The sequence below is a fragment of the Salarias fasciatus genome, chromosome 19, assembly GCF_902148845.1.
Source record: "Salarias fasciatus chromosome 19, fSalaFa1.1, whole genome shotgun sequence".
Lineage (NCBI taxonomy): Eukaryota > Metazoa > Chordata > Actinopteri > Blenniiformes > Blenniidae > Salarias > Salarias fasciatus.
In genome coordinates, this window is record NC_043763.1 from 3,452,244 (window position 1) to 3,472,235 (window position 19,992).

The window sequence follows — 19,992 nt, forward strand, 5'->3', positions numbered from 1 at the left end:
GAATAAATCAGCAGGATTAATTTACTTTTTGCCAAGAAATCACAATAAAACAATAAATTAATATATTAAAACACACTTTTCCAGAAATGAAGTTATTGTAGGACCTCACAGTGGCGCAGCACATTAGACTCACAGGTTAGATTCTGGACTTGGAGGACTTTTGTGAGGAATTTGCATGTTCCTCCTGAGCACCACAGACATGCATTTCAGGTTAATTTGTGACTCTAAGACGCCGTTTACTTGAAAACAATGAAAAGTGTAGCATCGATCGAAAACGTTGCCGTGTGAAAGCGACTCCACTCGATCCGCGGCGGTGTAAACGAGGTGAAATCACCTCGTGACGGGACAGAAGGACCTTAATAAAATCCTTCACAGATCCTCGGAGAGTTTAAATGTGGAGGCCGGATAAGCGCTGATCACGTCGTCAGTGTGTCTGCGGAGCGGCGCGGCTCATTAGCAGCCTCTCGCCGGCGCCGGCGCCGGCCTCGTGCCGGTGATTGTGGGGGAAGACACCGAGCGGCTCGCAGAGACAACAGGAGGATTAATAGGGAGCCGGCATGGCTGCTGATATGAAGTTCAAACAGACAGATGACTGGATTCCTCCCCCACAGGAGCCCTTAATGACACACATTAAAAATAATTAACAAAGAATAAACAGTCCGTCTGAAATCGGCCCTCCTTAAAGCCAACACGTCCCTGATTACTTTAGACATCGTTTACTGTCATCCTGCATTGACTAGTAAAAGTATTTAATTAAACTTTACACTCTAAGACTTAAATAGTCAAGTGAATTTATAGTTTATCGGCTCTGCAAAGCCTTAAATTCCACACAGCACAAATTAATGGTTGTTTATGTAATGTGGCTTCATAACTTTTATGGAGTGGACAAATGTAATAAAGACTAAAGAAGGATGTTTAGGAGTAAACATGCACAGCGTCACGTAATTGTTCATCCTAAATTGTTGCATTAACGAGGCTTTACTTTGCTTAAGGGACTTTTAACACTAAACCCGATGTTCTGTGTTTTGCATACATATTTGTTTTTCGCTTGGATTTAATCCAGAAGGTGGTTGAAGAAGAAACTGCTGACCGGTGTGAGAGCCGAGCTTCATGTTTAATTTCATTAGGCACATCTTGTTAGCAAAGATTTAACGGCTCCCCTAATGCAATAAACAATATATTACATTTTAGATTGCGCGACACTCCAGCCGTGAATTATGGGAGTGATGTCGGGGACGACGGCTCCAGTCACTTGTTGCGTTCTTCCTCCAATTAACGGTGAGAATTAGGAGCAGTGTGAGGGCGCTAATAGGATTTCCAGGTCCTGCATACACCCACGGATGAAATCTGAATGCTAAATGAGTTGAGGAGAGTCAGAAACGAGACCTGCCTGTTGTCATTTCACAGAGGAGGACTACTTAAAAGAAGGAGAAGAAGTGGAGAGTAACAGGAGGAGGTGGGATTATGGGGGTGATTTGTGTGACTCCCGCCATCGTATAATTCACAGGCCGCCGGGGAGCGTTAGCTGGAGTTACATGTCCGGTGGGCAGCGGCTTCTCTCAGATCCCACACTGGGTATGAATGTCAGAGGCATCTGTCTGCGGGGGGGAATGGGTGGGATGGAAACCAGAGAGGGCTGTGCCCCCCCCCCCCCCCCCCCCCCCCTCCACCCCTCCACGTCCCAAAAGACAGGATGTATTGGCAGTGGCAAGCTGCAGACCCCCTCAGATAATTAAAAGTGAGGTATAAATCAGTGTGTAAGCAGTAATCACACGGGCTCCTGCCAGCTCCCCACAACCACCATAAATCTGCGGGAAAACAAAGCTCCGGCGCGAACAAAGCCCCTGCAGTCCCCATTGATCCGGGCTCGGATATGCATTTCATAGAAGCCGCGGAGAAGTCACACATCTGGAGGAGGGAGGATCCGGTTCACATCAGGGGCGGTCTCTATGTGTCGCGCTGAACGCTTCTGTATGAGAACAATCTCAGGGCGAGTGCCGCCGTTATCGTCCCGCCCTGTAATAGTTTCTATCTTTATTGTTGAGAGGAAAAAAAAAAAAAAAAAAAAAAAGGAAGATGGCGCCGCTCCATTTGACATTTTGACAGGAAGGAGTAAAAAGCCCAATGAAGGCCGTTAGCCTTGAACACGGGCGGGAAGGTGGTAACGGAACAATACGCCAACTGCTCTATTGATCTGTAAGAAGGAAAAATGTGAATAGTGTGAGACGTGAAAGGACGTTATTGATCCGTCCTGAAATCATGCTGATTAAAGTCTGAGTGCAGCGCGAGCTCAATAGCGGTCCGGCGACGGACGCATCCTGATAAGGTCAGAGCGACGTGTTGACGGTGCCTGATTTACCCTGTGGAGAGAACGGCGCCAAACATAAGGCCCGCGGGCCAAAACGGGGCCGCAAAAGGGCTCGAATCGGCCGAATGAATCTGACGCAACGCGACGCAAGTGGTTTCAGAGGCAGTAAATCACATCGAAGGCTGCAGATTCATCAAGATCAGATCAGCTACACACTCAGCGTCACGTCGGCAACCGCTTCCCTCAGGTGGATCAGTATTCAAAATAAAGAAGAAGAAATGACTGCAACCTCTCATTTGTTTGAAGGAGTAACTGCGCTCTTCATTTCACTCTCACACACACACACACACACACCGGCAGAGTGTGTAGAGCGTAGAAGTCACCACCCCAAGACATGCCGACAACATGAAAGATCACATGAGATGAGCGCAGCGTTGCTTTGTTCTTTAATATCAGCTCGTTACTGCAGGAGAGCCGGGGACACGGACCTGCAGGGTCGGGATCAAAGCAGGTCTCCAGTGTTGAGCCGTCAACTGTAAAACACTGCGCCCGAGGACTTACACCAGCTCAAAGTGAAGAAAGGACCCCCGTCCCCCCCCCCCCCGCCCCCCTGCCCCCCCACACACTGCAATCAAGTCAAGATGGAAAACTTAACACTACAAAGTCTTATGAAATGAATGTTAAAGGCTGCAAACAACACGGCTGAAAATGAAGCGCAGGTATATCTAAGAAAAACATAAAAGAAGAGGCCGTTTTAACAGGATATAAAGCACATAATTAAACCCATTACTTCATGAACCACATAATCTTAGCTGAAGCATTTAGCAAAGCCGGGTTTTATTGCATCTAAATAGCGAAAATTACACAAAAACTTCCCATCTAAGACCACTGGGCGAGGAGGCAGAGACGGATTATGGCATGTCTGAGCTATCAGAACAAACATGTTGTGCACTTATCCTCCCACTAATCTGCAGGGATCAGAGCTTGTTACCGAGATTACCTGCTAATCAGCACAAAAAGCACAAGTGGATCCAGCAGACAATGATATTTCTCGGTGGTGTGTGTGTCGGGGCCCCCCTGTGATCAATAAGGTTGTAAGCATGTGCTTAAATCACGGAGCTCTCTGTTCCTGGGTAAACATCCGCATGAATGGGAAAGACAGATATAGTATAGTCAGTGTTTTTCCAGTCAGGCCTACGATTTTAAACAATAATGACTTTTTAATGTGGACCTGTGATTACATTGTCACGGTGAAATACGATTCCTCTTGACTGCATTGGAAATGAGAGCCTAAACGTGAATTACTACGGAAGCATAGATTACAGCGGTGCAGCAGGTGAGGCAATCTTCATAAATTCAAATCTAATCTTAACAGAGCCGGCAGTGCTGGCCAGAGGAGACGGACTTCGGTGAAGGGAGGCCGGGCCGCAGGAGGAAACGTCCACGTCCAGGGTTCTCAAGATAAGTCGAAAGCACAGAGTCAGAACATAAAACGAGATCCGACTCCGGAGCAGGAGGGAGAGCAGAGGCTGAGTTTGAAGAACCGTTTGCACAACCTTTCAAGACAAAACATCGGTTTTAAGTTTTTGTTTCAGAAAAGATTCGCATTTACACGACAACAGCAAATGTAATTTTCATGTTGGACCACTAGATGGTGGTGTTGTTTGAACAGAGAACAATATGCTGTAGACATAAAAGGGATGTATCATGCTTTTTTAGCTAGTCCAAACCCTAGAAATGGCATTAACATGGTAATAGTTTATTTTTGGCACTAAGGAAAAGTCATATTGTGTTAAATAAAAGACTTTCTGGGGCTAATTCTGAAACCTCGAAGAGAAAACGCTCCATTTCACTGAAAATCCCGCCTCTCCCCCTGTGGACTTTGACTGACAGCGTACTTCAACCAATCAGCGCTTCAGAACAAATACGTCATGCGTTAGCTTCTCTAAGGGTTAGCTTTAGCTCTTTAGCTCTAGCTTCTCTACACGCAAAGACACGCGAAAACATCTTTTCCTGTTAGAAACTCACCGAGCGCAGACCCTTCAGACTCTTGCTCCTGCTTGACTGTTGCTTTCAGACGATGGTTAAAGTTTATCTCCGTAATCAGAGATACAAAAAGCCGCAACGCTGATTGCCGAGGGCCTGCAGGAGGGGAGGGGAGGGGAGGGGAGGGGAGGGCATCTTCTCCTATTGACGTCAATATGGGTTAACAGAACGTTTTCACGGGTGCGGGAGGGGCTGCCTGTCTGAGCAGCAGAAACACGAGGAAAGCTCAAACACACAGGCATGAAGGAAGAAAATGCTTTGGGGTGTTTTTGATGATTACTTGATTATATAACAAGGTTAAAACATACAAAAAGTGAATTTTGCATGATACTACTCCTTTAACAATGGGAGCATGGATAGACGATGAAGGTTGATCGCTGTTCTGGACTGGAAGTCATGACACTCTGGTGGGTAACGTTATTATTCATCTACTTTTCATAAAGTTGCGTTTTCCCTTGTTTCTATGGAGATGGATTAAGACCCAAGTTCCTCCCTGGGAGCAGTTTTCAAAAAGCTGTTTTCAGTGACTCCAAGCACTGCTGCCTTGTCCACTAACACCCGAAAGACAACAAAAATTTGGTGTTTTGACTTGTTTTTGTGTAAACGGGGCAAAAATCCCATTTAGTTTGACAAATTAAAAATGTTTCCAGTTAATTTGCCATCACGAGGTTGAAAATGAAGGTGTTGAATAAAGTTAAGGACATATGAGGTATGTGAGGAGCGATTCAAAATCTTTAGAAATGCTTCAAAATAGGTTTACAAAATGCAAATTTTTTTGCAGTGAAAGTTTAGAAACGAGCTCGCTCCCTTCACAGATAAGTCATATCCATCTTTATTTATTGACAACACCACACACTTAGTGTTTTTACTCTGATTTCAGCAGTAAAGCAGCCTGAATCAGGGTAAACTCTCCATATCAGCGGCTTCCCTGGTTCTAGCTCTCTGTCCGTCTTGTCGGCGCCCCGGCGGCTCCTCGGCTCGGCGACTGTAATGCAGCCGTCACTTCACACCGTCCGGTTCATTCTCACCTCGGCAGCACCGATCGATACACAAACAAAGTCCGGCGAACACGACTCCTCTCCCCTCTGCTTTTCAATTACAGCGGGTCAGAGCCACGCAGGGAGCACACTCCAGGAGTGTTATTAACTTTTAAAGCTCTCCGCAGCCTCAGTAAGTCCAGCGATCGGAGGAAGCTTCCTGTGTGGTGAACCGTCCGACTTCACCTCGTCACTGAGCCGCCCCGAGTCTTCAGTCTGCACCGACTTCACTCCATTGTTCAAACACTCGTTTAGCTTCTCACTGAGGACTTCCTGAGAGGTTTTAATTTAATAAGGACTTCATGGATTCACGCTGCAGTTTGCTGTTGCATTACACCAAAGTACAGTTTGAAAGGTCTTCTGGTCATCCATGATGCTTTGATGTGTCTGCTTTAGATCAGACATGTGTGGGAGGACACACACATGCTGCTAGAATATTAAAGTCTGTTGAATTTATGGGTGGAGAAAAATGAAAACTGTTGTTTTTTTAAGAAGATGCTTTTTATGAAATATCAGCTACATCATTATTAATAGCTTCCCTATGGTTTTGCACTTAATTTCTTTGTATAATATTAATTTATTTCTGAACAAAGAGCAGGGAATGTGGGCGTTTATCCAGTCGAAGTGGGATGCAGACGTTTTGTGGGTTCTTCCACCATCAGGCTGCTGAAATATCAAGGAAAGCCTCATGTTAAAACCACCTACAGTTTACTGTCATGACCGAGTTTCATGATTCCCTCCAAAAACTTTAAAAATGTGTTTTATAAATGACCAGTGCTTTAACCTCCACACACCTCAGAGGAGACACCGGCATTCCCCGGGCCCCAGGGAAATGCCCGGGGATGATGATGACGAAGATAATCATCATCGTCATCGTCATCGCCGTTCATTGAAATAAATATCTTGTTTGTATCATCATAATAATAATAAATAATACTGTAATTATTAGACTGATATAACATTGTATCATCATCACATCTTTATAATCTAATTTTTTTTACTTTATTATAGTCAAGGACGGCTGGTATCAATGGGCTAGCAGGGCTGAGCCCTCCCAGCACAAAAAGACAGCTAATACAAAAAAGATGAGAAAATTATTTTTTAAATAACTTACAAGAGATTGTTTTAAGTTGAGATGAATCCAAAGGTAGCAACAGCACCAATCAGTCAAAAGAAAAACATAGAATATCTCTAAATGGGCTGATTTTTTCCAGCCCAGCAGATACATTCATTTGGTTCTTGTAAGTGATTGACAGGTGTCATGTCCCGCCCCCCCGTGGTTTACTGAGCATTTTGGGCTAGCTTCAGTCAGCCCACTGCCACCGACTTTTGACCAACAGCAGTGAATTAACGCAGCAGGGCTGCTATTGGTGCCAGAGTTGGGAAGGAGGGAGAAAAAGTTCAGCTATGGCGGCGTCAGCATGAACCAGGTGGACTATTTGCTTTGGATAATCCATTTATTTGGACTGATTGAATGCTCTTCGAGACGGACTTCATTCAAAAATTACCAGACTTCATCGACATGGTGATAACCTGTTTGCATCCCAGAAAGGCGTCGATGTGAGCTTCTTTTCAGATAAGGTAGGCCCATGTGGACCTGTTAAAGTGACACTAAGGAACTTTTCAACCTCAATAAAACATTTTAATATCTTTTGTGATGATACATCAACTTATAACTAGTTGAATGACCCTCTGTCACGGGCTGAGGGCGTCAGTATTGCTTTCACTTGGACTGAGCAGCTGTGAGGAGGGTGGTAGGAACCCTGCACACTAAAAAACTCCAAATGTACGGACTGCTTTACGGCATGCGTCACATCATGATAGAACATTGTTTAGCCACCATTAGATTCATGACCTCGTCGCTATCCGTCCTTCACACAGCCGCTGGAAACAAATGTAGGCGAGTTCAGTCCAACAGCACGCCACCGGGAGCAGCATTTTACCACGCCATGCGCTAGTCCTCATGGGAACTGTAGTATTCCTTCAGGCAAAACACTACCACTTTTGCCCACTGGCGCCGCCAAAATCAACGAAAACTGAAAGTTCCTTAGTGTTGCTTTAAAGGACGTGACGCCTTGTTTTAGCGGAGGTTAGCTGCTGTACTGAAGGCGTGTTTGGCTACATGTCACCAAGCAGTGCAGCAGGCTATCTGTGGGCAGTCGCTGAAGTTGGGTTGGAACACGTCTGCAGTGCGTAAATGTGTGCGTGTGTGCGTGTGACAGAGAGAGAGAGAGAGAGAGAGAGAGAGAGAGAGAGAGAGAGAGAGAGAGAGAGAGAGAGAGTTGGTGTTCCTGTAATTCAGGGGTATGCAACTAAAATTCACAGAGGTCCGGTCAGGGATATTTTGTTAAAGCAAAGGTCCGGAACATCATAATGTCTAACTGAAATAGTGTGATATATGCTGATGTAACCTCGTAGTTCTATGAGCGTCTGCATGTCATCGATAGCTGACTATCAAATCAAATGAATTCATGCACTCCTTGACAACCTCCCATCACTAAATGGTTTTTTGTGGTGCCCCAAAATCCAAGCAACTCTGAGGGAACATTCATTTGCACGTTGCTGGGCAGTGAGTGACTGTCAGGATCCTGGTGGACTGATCATACTGGGCTCCAGGCCCGCCGACAGTGGGGGGACAAACGGGTCTGTTGTCCCGGGCCCAGAATTAAAGGTGGGGGGGGCCCATCCAGCACCCCACTCACGGATCCTGATGCAGCATGCAGGCACCACGTCGCTCCGCGCCTCCCCAACCCAAGGCTCCCAGCTGCAACCATTTCTAACAGATAATAACGGCTTTGAAAAATTCCAGTCCGGCTTCAGATCTGGCCACAGCACAGAGACTGCCCTCCTGAGAGTCCTTAACGACCTGCTCTTAGCTGCGGACTTAGGTAGCCCTGTGGTCCTGGTGCTCCTAGATCTCACCTCCGCCTTCGATTCAGTGGACCACAGGGTCCTACTGTCTGGCCTTGAACACCTGGGTATCAGAGGCACAGTTCTGGAGTTCTTCTGTTCCTACCTGACTGACAGGAGCTTCTCTGTTCAGCTGGGAGACTTCACCTCTTCTGCAGTCCCCCTCTCCTGCGGTGTGCCTCAAGGCTCCATCTTAGGCCCCATTCTGTTCATCCTATACATATTGCCCTTAGGAGATATTATAAATAAATATAATATCTCCTTCCACTGCTATGCGGACGACGTTCAGCTGTACCTCCCCTTCAAGGCCGACGACCCTGCTGCTCTCCAGCCTCTGTTTGACTGCATGTCTGACATCAAGGCGTGGATGACAGCCAATTTCCTCAACCTCAACGAGGAAAAGACCGAGGTTATTGTATTTGGCAAAACCGCCCCAGCATTTCACTCCAACGCCCTGGGTCCTCTTGCCATGACGTCCAAGCCAGCGGTCAGGAATCTGGGTGTGATCTTCGGCAGTTCCTTCAAGTTTGAGCAACAGATCAGCGCAGTCATCAGAAGAAGTTTTTTCAACCTGAGGACCTTGGCCAAAATTAAAACTTACCTTCCCCAGGCGGGGTTAGAGCAGGCCATGCACGCCTTTGTCACCTCTCACCTGGATTATTGCAATAGTCTTTACACCGGTATCGATAAAACCCAACTCCACCGACTGCAGCTCGTCCAGAACTCCGCCGCTCGACTCCTCACCTCCACCAAAAAACACGCTCATATCACCCCGGTTCTCGCTTCCCTTCACTGGCTCCCCATCCGCTACTGTATTGATTTCAAAATCCTTTTAACAGTTTTTAAAGCACTGCACCACCTTGCCCCTCCCTACCTGGCCGATCTTCTCCGCCCCCTCAATTCTTCCAGAGCGTTACGGTCGGCTGACCAACGCCTTCTTACCATTCCCAGGACCAGGTTAAAAACCAGGGGGGACAGAGCCTTTTCTGTTACTGCCCCGAGGCTGTGGAACTCCCTTCCCCCCCACATCCGTGTTGCCGAGTCTGTGGGAATTTTTAAATCGCTGCTGAAGACCCACCTCTTTGCCTTGGCCTTCAGCTAGGTCTTTCCTTGGTGTTCGAGTTTGAGTTGTGTTTTAATGTTTGTGTATTCTTGTCTTTTCACCGTTTTTGATTGCTTTTATTCTCTGCACTTGTGTGAAGCACTTTGGCACGGCTATGCCGCTTGTAAATGTGCTATATAAATAAACTTTGACTTGACTTGACTTGACTTGACAAGGCTCGTCCATGCTTCACATGTACGCGTTTCCGCTTTGGAGTGGCCGCGCACCACCGATGCGCACGCGCTTTCTCCCATATTTCTCCCATACTACATTTTGAGCTCAGCTATGCGCAACGTTCAATGCAGGAACGCTGACCCACGCATCCTCGAGAAGCTTTTCTGGCACTACAGACTGTTTATTTGCTCCTTTATTACAGATTATTTAGAGAAAATTAAGCACATACATTGTCAGCACATTATCATTAAGTATTAAAGTTTATTTAGCTTTTTTTTTTTTCCTGTTTCTGAATCGCGGGGGCGGCGCCGGAGCGATTAGTTACTTTCACTTCTGCCGGCAGACCTTCTCCTCCCTCCAGACAGAGTCTGCTCTCTCTTTCCACGAGTTTTTCACTCTTTCCGTGTCTTTAAGTGGAGCTATCAGGTTGGAGCTCCGTCTACTTTCACTTTTACCGTCATGTTTTGTTTGCTGTAGCGGTCTGGCGCATGCGTACACCGCCACGAGCTGCGCGCAACGCGGTCTGAAAATCTGGCTGCTGCGCGGATGTCCGCGGACCCCAGCGGACAGGAATTCATGATGATTTTTACGGCACGCGGACCAACGCGCAACACGCACCCACGCGGACATGTGAAGCATGCAGGCACCACATGCAGGCACCGTGCCGCAACGCTTTGTGCGCCGCCGCACCGATCCGCGCGTCGCACGCCGTACTGCTCCGCACGCCGCGCTCCGCTCCGCTCAATATAGTCCGGGTCCGTATTGGATGGCGTCTGGGTCCGGATCCGGACCGCGGTCTGCCAGTTAGTGACCCCTGCTGTAATTGATGTAACTGTGTATCATAGGTGATGTTGTTTTTGCAACTCCATTAACTATTTAATCGGTATTATGTAAGCATTTGTTAGCACCCCCAACAAATTTCACCACCAACCGCCACTGATTATAGTAATCTAATCATAAATAAATTAACATTGATACATTTCCTTAAACATGTTGAAATGATGACTCAAATCAATAATTATTAATATAAATTTTTAATTGCTCTGAAAGAAAATAAAGCATCATATTTCTCTCTTCCTGCCAGGAGTCCTGGTAATGAGCAGTGGGCAGTGAGGATCCTCAGGTGAGGTCCTGGTTTCTTTGTCCGGGACGTGCGTCCATCATATTTCTCTCCCCCCGTTAAGCAGTGACACAATGGTGTCAGCGAGGTGACAAATCACGGGGACGAGGCGCGGCCGGAGCACGGTATCTGTCAGCGGCTTGTCAGCGGCGGCTGCCCTGCTTTATCTTTCCTCTGCCTGCAACTACAAGTGATCACAGTTTGATGGCTGGAGCCTCGCCCCGCGCGGGGACATTTCTTATTCAAGTCACAGTGCTGTCATTGACGTTCCGGAGCCTGCGGGGCGCCGCCGCGATGATCGCACCGCTCCTATTAGCAGCCGCCTTCCTGACATGCTGACAGAATTCTCATCATTAACTCCGCAGCATCGATATCTCACATCTGCAATACAAATCAAATGTGAGGAACCTCGCCGCACTGTGGGAATACAGCCTTCACTCAACACACACTTCAGGCCTCACACTCCCAGGAAGACACACTCCACCACTCTGTGTCGTGTAAGTGTGTGTCTTTCTGCGAATTTGATAACTTGACACTGAGGTTTCTACTTAAAATGTTGCTCATGATGGGATTTCTCCAGTTGTGGAAAGAGAAAGAAACATTTATACTCCAGATCAGCGAAGAATCCTCCAGTGGGAACATCGAGAAATTCACAAACAATAGAGAGAAATGACACTTGGAGATGACAAGCCAGATATTTTTCACACTACAGGAACAAACTGATTAACCACAAAAAATGTCAGAGTTGAGGAAGTCTAAATAATTTCTAAATAGCAGCACTGTGTGGGGTCATTAATAAACTCAGTGTCTTCATAAACAACTGTATTTGACAATTCTCAGAGCGATGATTTATTCTCAAAACTGTCTGAAAATAGTAGTCTTCAAGTCTGCACAAACGTATAAACTAATGGTTTGTATATTGACAGACGGGGGTGAGCTTCACTGTCTCATACTGTATCCATGAGCTGTGTTAAAAAAGAGAGAAAGAAAGAAACAACAGTGAAATAAGGCTGACACCAATTGAAATCAGTCACTTATTAAAATTAGAAATTGGAATAAAATGCTAAATTGCTTCATTGTGACAGTCCTGAAATTAAATTAAACCTTATGGGGCTTTTATAACTAAATGAGAATTAAACTATGAAGCTTTATAGCAACAGTTTGATTGTTTTGAAGCTTCATTTCACCCCAGTCTTTCTTTGTTTGTCTCTTTTCTGCAGCGCTCCTGGAAGCAGCCACTGTCTGTTATCATCATGTGAACAATGAACGACAAATGTATGACTTGAAGGTGCTAACAGGTTGATTTAGCTGAAACTCCACAGACTGAAGTGATCCGGGAGATTCCTTCATCATCATGATGAAGAGCTGGGTCATGGAAGCAGCAGAGGAATTAATTATTCTGAGAAACTGCTCCTGTTCAATCACGTTTCTCTTCTCGCTTCTTGGATCCTGAAAGTAGGAGGGAAACTATTATTGTTGTCCTGGGCGTCGCGGCGCGCCACATTTAGAAGTGATTTCATAAAACGGGGACACGTTTCCCAGATTAGCGCACACAGCTGCCGTCCCAGATAGCTGTTGGTTTCGGACGAGAGACGGACGACGGGCGCGATTAGCGTTAGGGGAAAAACACGGGAGAGAGGGAGCTTTTTTTAATTGTCTGCCCATTTCTCCCCGGCGTGTTTGATTCCCGGTGCAATCCGGACGTCACAAAGCAGCAGGCTTGTGCTTAGAGCCGGAGACGCGCTAACCTTCCTGGAGCAATTTCCACCTCGACAGTGCCGCTAATCGAATATGAAGCCGGAGCGTGCCTTTTCCCTAAGAAGGTATATCTATTATAAATTACCCTTTGCTCCACTGATACATCATACATTAACCTTTGCCAGCTGACAAGTCATTAACTGCTCCTGCTAACTGAGATGCATCGGCAGGCGGAGGAGCGTTTACCAACCTTTGAATTCCAATATACCCTCCGCTCCTTAAGGGTCCGATTCATTAGCTCCACCGTGGGCGGGACGCACCCGGAAAGGAAAATAGTTAGTGGAATTTGACTTTCTTTTTTTCTTTTCTGTAGCCCCTGGTCTGGAGAAGGAATCCTCTCACCCCATGACACCCGCACAGGAAAAGGTCAAAGCCCCTGAGCGGACCGCCGGGCCGGGAGAGAAATTACAGACCTGCTGAAAACCTGCAGCGGCGACTTTCACGGCTCAACACGCTCCCTCTGCGCGTCCAGAGCCATTTGCATGTCATTCCCACCCTGCAGATGAGACCGGGAATCAAACAATGAGAGGCCTGAGTGGCAGTCTTTGAACTGAGACGTCAAAATGAGGCAGGTAATGGGTGAAATCCCGGATTTTCGCACATCCGCTGTACAGAATTGCAGCTGAAGTGCTCCCTTTCTTCATGTTAAGGTATATTGGAAGACGCCATTGTGAGAATAAAGAAAACAGGGAGTGAAGAGCAGCTGAGTGAGGATCCCTCAAGTCCTCCCGTGCAGCCATTATCCTGCCTGCGTATGATTCTCTGATGCCTCATATGCTCTGCTAAAGTGCTTCTCTCATTAAAAAACAATGTGATATCTCCAATTTCTAATTAAATAGGACATTATCTCAAAGACAAGCCAGAGTGGAAAGAGGCCCTTAAACGAGTTATGAAAAAGACGGCCCGCTCATTGCCTAATCATGCTTATGTTGATCTCATTGGCGTCTATGCGCTCAGCTGATACTCGGGGATAAAGCTGGCTTATTACACAGCTTATCTATCCGAGACAATGCTTTTGTTTTTTTTTTTTTTCCACTAATTTATTGGTAATTTTAAGAAGTGCTACTTTGCCGGAGATAAAGCCCGAGTGGCTTGTGGCATTCGATGGAAAATGAACACGGCCTAAATTGGCCTTTGTTTTCTCTCTGCTCTTCAAACGCTCTTCATCTTCGCACGCTATCATCACCCGGTCAGAGTGTCTGTCGCACACAGTCCCACATATTATATATATATATATATATATATATATATATATATATGTGTGTGTGTGTGTACGCTGTATATACACACACACACACACACACACACACACACACACACACACACACACACATATATATATATGTGTGTGTGTGTGTGTGTGTCTTATCTTCAGCAGCTGGGAGGAAAATCTCCTGTTGTGTTTAGTCAGGATCAGATAAAGCAAGTAAACCACCGGGCTGCCGAGAGGAAGAAGGACCGGGGAGGAACCAAAGTCAGAGTCGTTCACTACAAAACCATGAAACACACGTAGCAGAGGGGGTGTTTCACCAAATGTTTGAACAACGTAGAACCTGAACACATTGAACACTGCGGCAGGTTTCCTACAATCTTCTTATCTTTTACTGGTTGAATAAGTGTCTCCATATATATGAAGAAGACATCCAACATTTAAAAAAGACGGTTGTTCAGATAACAGCCTGGACATCATTAGGAAGAGGGGAGTCGTTTCCCAGCATGCACCACGAGGAGGGACGCGGTGGAGGAGAGCTTCACATTTCTCAGTGTGAGACTGACCATACATTATTGATCCCCTTTGGGGAAATTCCTTTTGTCCATCTGGAGGATGTGGAGCCGTGCTGTGGGGCTCCAGGGAGCTGATGGGGGGGGTCAAAGGAGCCTCGGCGGTGGGATTCAAACCTGCAAACTCAAGATCCACTCGAGAATGCTCTAGAAATACGTACTTATATCCATGTGGAAAACATGAGTTTTCCGGGGCGGTGCTCCGTGCTGCCGCCCTGCAGCCAGGAGGCTTCCTGTCACTAAGTGTTCGGCTGTCAGCTCACATCACTGCCTCCTGGGTGATGACCGCTTCCTGTGCATCCGCTAATGGCCCCAATCAGCTGAGAGCCTCTCTGGGCGGAGCGCCTCCATCAGGGGTCGCAGGTACGACACACATCTCCATGTCTGAGAGCCCCGCGGCTCACCGACCGGCGAGCTAACACACACCTAAGTGTTTTAAAATACATCTCTCGGCATCTTCGGGAATAAAATTTTATTTATCGCGAGTGAAACGGTGTTTCCTTTTGTGGGAATTTATATTGTACGGCGGCGTGATAAAAGCGGTGCTTCAGAGACGCGGAGGAAGCCAGTGTAACCTCTGGAAGCCGGCGCCCCATCCAGCATGCATCAGTGATTTAATGCCCTATAAAGAGAGCGAGCACCCTAAAAGGCACCTCTCCGGTCGCACTGCCAGGGGGGCCGTGCCGGGCATGTGTCTCCCAGACGGAGCGCCATTCACGAGACGATGACAAGGACACGGCCCCGACGGCTCCTCCCAGCGCCGGGGCTGCCCGGGCCTGATAAAGACGCGTAATTACAGCGCTCCATTTATCTCCGCGGGTCAATCCCATCTCCACCTGACGATAGCGGCAACTTTCATGCGCCGAACCCGAGTTCAATTTCAGATAACATTGTCTCGGCCGCGACGCTTACTGTAGCTGTGCATCGCAATGAACCTGGAAATAACCTGCAACACAGTCAGAAGGTTTCAGGCTGAAGGCGAAGCTCATGCTGCAGCTTCGCCTTTTACTGGTGTGAAAAAAGACTTTTTTATCAGCCAGAATGAGAAGCAACCTTAAAAAAAAAAAAAACGAGTCGCCAGGAAACAATGGCGGCGAATCAAGCATGAGGCGATCAGGTTTCTCCTCGTGTCCCCAGATGTCTGCAGTTGTTTCGCTGTTTGTCTCTGGAGGAAACGCTTTATTGGGGTCTGCGGGGAAAGTGGCAGAAGGGAGCGGCACATAACCTGGCCCAGATGGGCCTCAGCGGCTCTTTCAAATGTCACAGGCGAGGACAGAAACACCGAGCGAAGCCGGGCCGAGAGACCCGAGAAGACGAGCCGCTGTTTGATTAGGAAGCTGATAATTGTCACTTTAACTAAAGAGGATCTTTAAAATAATGTCGAGCATGGATGAGATACTTTGCCGTCATGTTTTACATGAGAGAGAACCTATAACTTTCACAACCGTGACCTGCACCGTAAATTTCACCAAAGCTGCAATTTATATTCATAGACCTTTAAAAAGCCTGTTACGCCCCAGGAGGCAGGTGTTTAAGACTTATGAACTCATCGGGCTCAAGATCCCCTCAGAGATTTGATTTAACCAGGAGAGTTCTGTACAGATATGTCAGAGCAGGAACAGCTGCTGAAGAGTGAAGTTTAAACATTATTTCTGAGACACACACACACACTTTGTTTGGGAGAGTTGTCAACTTTGATGTTATTATGAAAAACCTTATTGTAGTATTTATTCATTTTTTGCATTTAGTATTTGATCAGAATTAATTTTTTAATGAACAGGATGAGAGTTTGAGCATCTATTAGCTTCTCTTAACTGGTTTCCTGTTAAAAACCTTTTCCTTTCTCTGTCCTTTAACTCTAACTGGAACAACAGAAAGTCTCCTCTGAGTCTGTTTCTGCATATTTATTCCTGTTAAAAGGGATTTTTTTTTCCTTTGCTCTGACTCTATGTTGTATTAGGTGTCATAAAAACAAAATTAAATTATCTTAAAACCATCATGTTGTTAATAACTACTCAGTTTTTGCTCATGAGGCTGAATACTTCAGGTAAAATTATCGAGCAGGTTTCTTTCTATTCATGAGATAAAAGTGGGACAATCTGCACGTAAATAGAGTGAAACGCTTCTCCAGTAAAATCCACACGTGAGTCTGTGCTCCAGGTGAGAGTGGTGGGAGTCTGAATATTAATATTCAGATCATTTACTCAGATACAGCTACGCAGCAGTCACACCATTATCTTCATTTGCATTTCTGCAACAACAACATAAATTCCCCAACATGTTTTCCCTTCGCGGGGGAAACACAATTCAGTGTTTTATTAGGAAGATCAAATGTTTATAAGATTCAGACGAGGCGAAGTTTAGATTCCGCTTCATAAAATCACGCTGAGCGAGTCGTCTTGTGCACGAGGGGTCAGCAGAGTGCACGCCTTCCAGTGCTCTGACGTTCACATCTCAGCCGACCTCTCCTGAAGTTCTGACGTCTACAGAGCCTCCTGACCGCAGTGACCTGCAGCAGGTGGCGAGGGAGGCTCAGGCAGGGCGCGTCATAAATACACTGCTGCCCCCATCAGAGAGGCTCACACACCCCCTTCCAGCTGTCCCCTCCTCACCCCACGAGTGTGTTTATATTCATCTGGATTACAGTATGGTATTCAGGCTCTTCTGTTTTGGCTCATAGCCAGGTATTCTTTTAAAATCCATTTATATTTTATATCAGAAGTTTTCATCTGGAACTTGCAGCTGGAATGTGATCCATATCAAACAGGTCAAAGTCATTTCTTTCTAGTCTTCTTTCGGATTAATTTGAGTAACTGTATTTGGCGGAGAGACTCAGTCGAGTTTCCATAGTTTTAAACATTTCACATTCACACAGTAAAACACTAGAAAAGTTCTGAAGGAACTTCCTGAATGACACTGACAGTAACATACGCAACGACGGATACGTTTTCGGTCCTTCTGAGACAAAAAGCTCTTCCATAAGCTTTGTTTAAAGTCTGAAGAAGCAGTTTCCACTGACAGGGCTCGCTAACCTCACACGTCTGCGTACCTGAGCTCTGGAAATAAAAGTGATGCAGTGCCCGTCCGCCGCCTGACACTCCATTTTCAGATCTGAGACGCGCCGTTGTTCCAGTAATGGGTGTTTTTACAGGAGGTCACGGATGAATCAGACGGGACTGACAGGGTGAGATCTCACTGTATGTGTGAAATGAGAACGGAGGCGCTGGATTACGCCGCCGTCTGCCACAGATTAACCGAAAGTGGAGGCGGGCGGCTACACTTGTGCCTGAGACAGTCAGGTGTGAAATTAAACAGGAAGCAGACACGGCCGAGAGCGGCGCAACACAAAACCGGAAGGGCCGCGCCGCCTGTATAATTGATGGAAACATTTCCAGAGTGTGAATTCTAAATAAAACCGTCTGTAGTAACCGTGGGCCTTATAAAAGTTGAAATATAAGGGTGCATGACTCTCCCCGGCGTGAATCAATTAGCTTTCCTTTCCTTGTAACAACTCATTCTTTTATCATGCGAAAATTAAAAATCAAAGCACGTGCGATAAATTCAAGCCAATATGATAAATATGCCAATTACAGTAAAGTATGCACACGAGTGGCCAAGGTTCAGAACGCAGACGGAATACAGATTTCAGTTTGTCATGAAGACAAAACAGGAATGGAGAACATGTTCCCACATCCAGTCAATTAGATCAAGTCCCTGATGCCCGCCCTGGGAAATAACGGCAGCGGGAAAATGGAGTTCATGCGGTTAAAGGAGATGCAGAGGTAGCACAAAGAAGAAGATATGGTGGGAAAAAAGGAAAAAAAAAAATCTCTGAAAGGAAAATGAATGTAATCCAAAACAAAATGTGATCGGAGTCAGCTGTCAGTAGGAAAACACATTCCCCACCAGCAACAACCACAATCTATACATCACACTACCACCATGGACTGTGTGTGTGTGTATGTGTGTGTATGTGTGTGTGTAGGATGCATGTTTGCCTACTCGGAGTGTGTGTCTAAAGGGAGGGGGGAATCAGAGCGTACTGAATTATTGAGTTGGATTTTCACGGGCTGAAGGTCAGTGAGCGAAGGGGGGAAAAAAACATGCCTGATGAAAAATAGATGTTTTCTTATTGTCTGCCAAGCCGAGGGCTGGAATATCAAGAAAAAACAAAAAAACTAAACAAAACATGCAGGATGATTATTCCCAGAGTCAACACTATCAAAATCATCTCCCATGAAAGAATAAACACAGAGGATGGGGCGTTTCAGGCGCGCTTCAAGTGGAAATGCATGCTTTCAATTCACGCAGGATTTTCAAAAAGTTGCATTTTCAGCGGATTTTCATGTAATCAAACCTCCAAAACTAAAGTTTTGCATTTTCAGTCCACATGATCCTCCATCTCACTTCCACTGGCGCAGGCCAGGCTCTAAACTCTCTGCTCCCCATCGGTAATCATTGCAGCTCCGGTCTCTATTAGCTCATCATAATTGGGTTTTAAGGAGCCTCTGAAATTTTTACGCCCTCCACGCAGTGAAACTTTACTCCGATAACAAAGATTCCTCAACCAGGAGAAATCTATTGCTGCCTAATTGGATTATCGGCGGAGAATTACAGAAATGATGTCCCGGCCCGGCCGGCGGTCTCCTTAATGAGCTCTGTCCTCGTAAACGCAGCGCCGGCCTTCTCTTACGGCCTAATTGATATTTCATTAGAACCTTTCCATTTATGATTTTAACGGCTTGTCCTATCGCGGTGGAAGACGGGGCCGGGCAGAGCTTCCTGTCGGATATATTGTCACTTTTAGTGTGGTTAGGATGTGCTCTAATAAAAAAAAGTGGGATTTATGCTTTTACCCTTTGGATACTGGTTTACAAGAGCATGGAGTCATTAAACAGATCCGGATGTACACGTTCTTTAAGCACCTACACGGATATACTCTGTACGTCTACAGCGTGTTGCATGAGAACACGGCGTGTGTCGTTTTCCTCTCACTGACGCTTTAATCTGTCTGTGGTGTTGGTTGGGTGGGATGATGTTGCCACAAGGCTTTGCTCTGCACCACAACAAAGAAAAAACCCTAAAGTTTAAATTTAAAGGTCATGATGGCACGACTTCACTGTTCCAGCCCACTCAGGATGAAATAGGGCTGTTTGAACTTGAATGTGTTCTCAGTTTTCCTTCCTTTGAGTGATTGATTGATTTTCAAGCACAAACTCTGTCGATCAGGACGATACTGCTTCTGGAAAATCATTCTCATGTAAACAGAGTCTAATTCATGCAAAGTCTGTAATTGACAACTCCAGTTTGCACCTGATGCTGCTCTTTGTGTTCGTAGCTGATCACCTGCAGAATCAACACAAACCAAAACAGCAGTCTGTTTGCATCGGCGTGTTTTTCTGCACGCTGCAGAGAATCAGAGCCTTGCTTTGCTTCACACTGATCGTCTGAGACAGCAGAACCGATTAACCAGCGCAGACTTCCAGAGGTTCCTCCTCTCACACTCGACTCATCAGGGCCTAATTTTCCGTAATGCTCCTCCACCCTCATTAGACGACTCTTGTGGACAAGCGATGGCTCCGTCTGTCAGACGTGACACCGGCTCCGGCTGCTGACCCCCGCCACTTCCTCTTTACGGCTTGATGAATGCTAATGGTGGACCCGGAGCTCGTATACTGCGCCGGAGTCAGATACGGCTGTCGCGGCGGCGGCGGCCGGGGCGAGGGCGAGTGTGTAATGAAGGGGAACTGTTAAA